Consider the following 7040-nt stretch of genomic DNA (forward strand, 5'->3'; position numbering starts at 1 on the left):
TTAGGAAATGTAAGATCAATTATTTTGGAGATTGCTCTGTCAGCCGTATATTACAGTTGCTGTAATTTTTTTAATTTGTCGAAATACACGCAAATTTTACAGAAATTGAGATTTCTTTCCTCTTCTCTATTTTTTATCATAAGGCACAGACAAATTATTTATAATGTTCAGAGTTTCTTTAAATGTATATTGTAATTTTCGTTTTTGTGTCTTTAAAAATTATAAGGTGCGGTAATGACTATACATCCAATGCAACTTTGTTTTAAATATAATCTTTATTTAATGTTATTGCTTATTTACTTACAAATGGCTTTCAAAAAACCTGGAGGTTCATTGCCACCATCACATAAGCCTGCCATTGGTCCCTATCCTGAGCAAGATTAATCCAGTTCCTACCATCATATCTCACCCCCCTCAAATAAATTTTAATATTATCTTCCCATCTATGTCTCGGCCTCCCCGAACATCTTTTTCTCTCAGATCTCTCAACTAATATAGCAATAATAAATATTATAAAAATGATTATTATGATGGCATATTTAAAAACACACTGTGACACTTACTTAGCCATTCATCTTTAAATCTGAAAATAACTTTACCTGTATGTAGTTTAAAAAAAATAGGATAGCAATATTACATCTGCATAAAAATGTTACTGCAAAAATGTTTTTATGTACATATAGGCCTAACTACATTGGTCTGTTACACATTAGTATATTTGATGTCTTATTCCAAGAATGTTTGTGAAAATATTAAAATCATGGTGTCATTTCCCTATGCATTTCGTTTGAATATTTTTGTTTACCTACTGTCTTACTTTATTGTAAAAAAAGACGACATTATTACAATGAATTTATTTATATAATAGGTTATCATGGCCGCAGCAGAGTCCATATAGACCAGTTTCTATCTGACATTTTTCCAATTCACTACGGACTAAAGCAAGGAGATACACTATCACCTTTACTTTTTAACTTTGCTTTAGAACAGCGGTCATCAGCACAGTGCACCCTCGGCCTAGCGTCTTTTACCCACGAGCATGCTGTTCCCTCTTGTGCATCCGTGGCTGCTGGTGGAGTTTCGTTTGTGCCAGAAATTACGTCAGCAATAATAGTTTAATGATGCACACATTGTACACATATTATGCATTAAAATAAGCATATTTTATGTAATTAATAAATACTCAGCATATTTGTTTATAATGTCAATAACCTAAAAATATTCTGAAATTATTGAGGAGTCCAGTGAAAGAAATGGACAAGCCACAAATCCTGATATGTACAATGTCTCATTATTTCACTGGGATTTTTACCTTTCATCTGAGCCCAAGACTAAATAATATGATCAGAACCAGAGATAGTTATATCCGAGGAATTGGTAGAAATGGTTTTCCGAAACTTTCGTAATTTAATATCTGTCGAAATTAGATTACTACAAAAAAATATACTGGGAACAAATTTATTTTAGAGTTAAAGTACTCGAAATATTTCAAAAAATAAAATTGGAGCTATCACTATGAAATCTTGATAGATTTGAAGTGGAATGGCTCTTGTGCTAGGGCAGGAAAATGAAAAAAGACAGCTTCAGTCCACATAATAATAATAATAATAATAATAATAATAATAATAATAATAATAATAATAATAACGGTAATACCAATAATAAATATAAAGACTACTATGATATTCTTTTCATTTTTCTGAATTTCAAAGTATGTCATACGAGTGTTTAATCAGCATAAATGTTATTGATATAATAGAACTACTTTTATTAAATTTCAAAATTCACGATTAACTCGAAAACTTTAGCAGTGGAAACATTTCGAAAACAAATTTGAAATCACCACAATAATTTCTATGAGAATCTGCAGTTCTAACAGACAAAAATTTAGTTAGAATTATTTCAAGGAAAAATTGTTCCGGAGCCGGATATCGATCTCAGGACCCTTTGCTTAGCGCGCGAATGCTCTACCGACTGAGCTACCCCAGGAACTATACACGACATCGTCACAATTTTTCCTTTTGTATCCACACAACTCAAATGAGCTGACAAGACGCCAGAACTCAACTATGAGTGCACACTTAAGTCACACAGTATTGTGTGCACTCATAGTTGAGTTCTGGCATCTTGAGTTGTGTGGATACAAAAGGAAAAATTGTGACGATGTCGTGTATAGTTCCTGGGGTAGCTCAGTCGGTAGAGCATTCGCGCACTAAGCGAAGGGTCCCGGGATCGATACCCGGCTCCGGAACAATTTTTCCTTGAAATTATTCACATTTGCTTTACAGGGAGCTACTACCTGAAAGCCATTTGTATAAAAACTTAGTTACTCTGCATACGGAAGTCCACCAGACGAAACTATTCCTTTGTTTAAGTAGCTGTAACACGGAAACTAGTAAAGATTTTGAATAGCAACCATTTTTAAAATTAAATTTCATTCTTTCTAAACATTTCTCTCGCTTTGACTCCCCTATCTAAAATGAAAAATAAAAAAGTTTGCCACATACCAACTTTTGAGGGCGTCAATGTCTATTTTGAATAGGCCACTTCGAAGTTAGTATTTTTTTCTCACTTTCCAAAAAATATTTGATTTCGAAATTTGTTCTATGCTTTCCTTAGACATTTATATATGAAGCCTAAAAATTACAGTGCGATTGATTGGCTATCATAGGAGCTTCAACATGATAATGTTTAATGGTGTGGCAAATAGTGCCCTGGTCTACAGCTACTGATCACCCACACCACTGGCTGCTTTCTCCCTCTCCCTTGCAGCATGGTGCATTTTCCGATACACTCCTTACCCAATACCCATTTCAGCCAATGTTGACGATCAGTGCTTTAGAATATGCCATTAGGAAAGTCCAGAAAAACAGAGAGGGTTTGGAATTAAATGGGTTACATCAGCTGCTTGTTAATATGAATGACGTGAACATGTTAGGAGAAAATCCAGGAACTATTAAGGAAAACACGGGCATTTTACTTGAAGCAAGTAATGAGATAGGTTAGCTAAAAAATAATGTGTATGATTAATGTCTCGTGACCAGAAAATAGTATGAAATGTAAATATAAAAATTGAAATTTATTCTTTGAAAGGGTGGAAAAATTCAAGTACCTTAGAGCAAATATAAATGATACTCAAGAGGAAATAAAACACAGAATAAATAAATATGAGAACTGCCTGCTATTATTCGGTTGAGAAGTTTTTGTCAGCCAATCTGCTTTAAAAATACTGAAAGTTAGAATTTCTGTATGGTTGTAAAACTTGGACTCTCATTTTGAGAGAGGAACAGATGTTAACAGTGTTCGAGAATAAGGTGCTTAGGAAAATATTTGAGGCTAAGAGGCATAAAGTTACAGGAGAATGGAAAAAGTTACACAACACAGAACTGCACTCATTGTATTCTTCACCCGACATAATTAGGAACATTAAATACAGATGTTTGAGGTGGGTAGGGCATGTAGCATCTATGGGTGAATCCAAAAATGCTTATAGAGTGTTAGTAGAAAGACCTGAGGGAAAAAGACCTTTGGGTAGGCTGAGAGTAGATGGGAGAATAATATTAAAATGGATTTGAGGGAAGTGGGATATGATGCTAGGGAGTGAATTAATCTTGCTCAGGATAGGGACCAATGGTGGGCTTATGTGAGGTTGGCAATGAACCTCCGGATTTTTTTAAAACTATTTGTAAGTAAGTAGATTATCATGAATTAAGTGTCTTTAAGTAAATAATAATAATAATAATAATAATAATAATAATAATAATAATAATCTTTTGCCGTGATGCAAATTATAATTAGCCAAACTTTTGTAAATGATTACGATCTTTAAAAATATTTGTCTACCTAAAATAATGTTTTCACTCACTCTATTATTTACTTTCAATTCATATTTATTTTATATGTGCTATAATAAAATTATAAGTGCTTGAATTGATAATCAGTCAAATCGAGGGCTTAGTGTGAAACTAACATAACTACAAAAATTGACACTTTTAGGTCTTTACACCAATCAATAATTCGTTCTTCTACATGGTCACAAAAAATCATAACTCAGTTCCAAAGAGTCTTGTATGTAATATAATTCGTAGCTACAAAACATGATGGTATAGTTCATATGGCACAAGCGTATTGCCTGTTAAGAATTTTGTTGTGAATGAAACATCGATTGTAGTTGCGTTAGTTTCACATTAAGCCCTCGAAATCATTCCATCATTGATTTTGGTGATCATAATAAGATTCATATTTATGCATGGATCCAGGCCCAGGAGGTAACATTTTGGAAAAAATCGAGCTGAAAATAAATTTTCGATATTTCCCTACTTCGCAGATGCCTGCTTTAGTTAGTAGCATATGTTAAATTGTTGTTACATGCCATTTTATTTTTTACAGTGACTGCTAAATGTCTAACATTTGCATAAGTAGCCTAAATGGTGGGGAATGCAACATTTTTCGGGTCCTAAATATGGGGCTGATCATAATAAAGTCATCTGCAAATGAAGAGTCTGATAAATAAAATTACTAGTCAAATTACAACAGATAGCCATCCAGGAGATTAATTTAATAAAATATAGCCTGTATAGAATATTTGTAATATTTCATTTACTTATAGTTGTAAGAATTGCACGAAAGGATATTCCGGTTATAGACTTATTGCATTTTAGTAAGGAAACATTTATAATTGAATTTTCTACATTACATTTCATGGATATACGTTAAACGAGATTAGTGGGTTCATAAATAGAATAAATTTATGACAGCAACAGAAGTTATTTCTGCCATTATAAATTATAAAATTCTTTTTAAAACAATTTACATAACTATAAAAATTATTTGAAGAAAATGTTGGCTTAGATATTGTGGTTGCTCCTTCTTAATCCAGTTTTAGATCATCGTATGGTACAATTTATATATTTAATAAATATATTTCCTGACATAATGAGAATTCTCGATTATTAGGGTTATGAATGTCTCATTCTTAGAAGTCATTCCGCGGTGATTGAAGCATGACCTTGGATGTGCTGTGGACGAAAATACGTCTTCTCCATAAGATTTCCATGTGCTGCCGCCCACATAACCTGCGCGAGATGATTAGGTCATGCTTCAACTACCGTGGAACGGCTTCTATAATGTAATGCAGCCTTTATTTCACATTGAAGTGCTCCACTCAAAGTGTGTATTTTGTGTAGTTTCCCTTTTCAGCCAGGATGGCAAGAATGTTTACAAGAAGTGTAGACATATGATTCAAAGTACGAACATAGATCCATGCCATTTTCAGGGATACTGCAGATCAGGAATGCTCAATCTGTGGGTATTGAACTTGTTTTGAGGGTAATGTAAATATGAGTACCCTAACACTTTTAACTTTTAGACATATAATTTTAGATAAATACCAAGCTGTGTGTGTTTGTGTATGTATGCTTGTGCATGAAAAAGAAAGGAAGAGATAGGCACGCAGAAAGAACAAAGTGAATGGTGGGAGTATGAGGGAACGTTTATGCATACAGCCAAATGACTGTTATTTGCAGGAAAAAGATTTAACTCCTACTTCTGTGTGACAAACTACAGTAGATATTTATGGTTTTTATGTGGATATATGTCTGATCTCTTTAGTTATTAGATCTTAATTGATACGTGTCCAAGTTATCATAATTTTCTGTAAGAAATATCTTAGTAATTACTACATTGAAATCGAGAATATGTTTCAACAGCATTGAAGTTAAGTAACTTCATTTCATCGTATTATTCGTCGAGAATATAAACAGTTACTATATGATATATTACTGTTAATTTAAATACATTATTATAAACTTTATGAACTTAAATTTGAGATAATTGATGAAATTAAATACTTAAAGATGATAAAGACATTATATCTTTCTAAAGTTAATAAAAATTCTAGTTCACATCTACACAAGGTTGCATCATAATTTTCATACACTTATAGACACTTTATGTATCACATATATATCTTTCACAGCCTGTAAATTATAGACTGTACTATGAATTGGTAGCAGAGAAAGAAGAGTGAGACATTGAACACTAAGAGTCAGAGAATCCATAACCTATCTTGTATGTGCTGTGCACAGTAATTTTAGATCACATATTGTTTATTCTTATGTATCTGATAACACAACATTTGTGGTTATGAGGCTCATACATGAGAACAGAAAGAGTACTGACTTGATAAGGATTGCTTAAAGTTGAATGCTATTTAAGGCTGTTTTGTACACACTTCTTACTATCGGTTTTTCTGTTAATGTAATGTTGGATAAAGATAAAATCATGGGCCTTTGAAGGAAATTCTACCCTTTGTTTAGCAAATATAATGGATAAAAATAATGTATACTTTGTGTTTTTAATAAAACCCATTCCTTTCCAGTGTTGTAAATTGTAGTAGCCTAAATGGTTTTTCTTCGTTTCAGAAGTTTATAAATTAGTCTCGAAAGAAAACAAAAAAGTGACTCCTTAAGGTTGTAACAAATACCAATTTGGGTTTTTATGAATTAATGGAAAGTCTGGCTTATATTAAGTTTAACAGGAGTTTACACATAACAGAGAACGCTGATAACTAGACAGCGGAAAAAAATCATTCGGATGTGAAGGTAACTACAACACGACTAGTTTGTCTCATCAGAGGGTTGTTGTTTACGTGAGCATGCAGGTAAGAGCTGTTTTCGAAGCAATGATTCAGAAGGTGCCTGATATTTTGTGTTCTTTTCTATAAACCCTTTAAAGTGAGGATTTTCCAACGTTTTGAATGGAATATTGCAACTTATCATCATTCGACACAAATCCTGGCAAGAGTCATATTTCATATTTGAGGCGGAATTTGAACTTGAACCCTTATTTTCTTCTAACATAGAGCAACATTTTTCATGTGTTTCTGTGTAGGTACATTGATGTTCTATCGATTATTTTGTTACCTTTTTAATGCACACATAGGCCTACATAACCGGCATTTAATTGTTTCACCAGTATCATTATTAAAAATGTGGACTCCATATTCTTTTATTAAAGAATATATTATACGTTTTTTAACA

The 7040-nt window shown here is 32.6% G+C and overlaps 1 non-coding gene across 1 annotated transcript; it reads left to right on the top strand.

The window, feature by feature from the left end:
• The first annotated feature begins 2177 nt into the window (after nucleotides 1-2177).
• On the top strand, nucleotides 2178-2251 carry TRNAS-ACU (transfer RNA serine (anticodon ACU)). The gene has a single exon. It is a non-coding gene; the product is annotated as a tRNA-Ser (tRNA).
• Nucleotides 2252-7040: the final 4789 nt, after the last annotated feature.

This window comes from Periplaneta americana, chromosome 14 (assembly GCF_040183065.1).
Source record: "Periplaneta americana isolate PAMFEO1 chromosome 14, P.americana_PAMFEO1_priV1, whole genome shotgun sequence".
NCBI classification, from domain to species: domain Eukaryota; kingdom Metazoa; phylum Arthropoda; class Insecta; order Blattodea; family Blattidae; genus Periplaneta; species Periplaneta americana.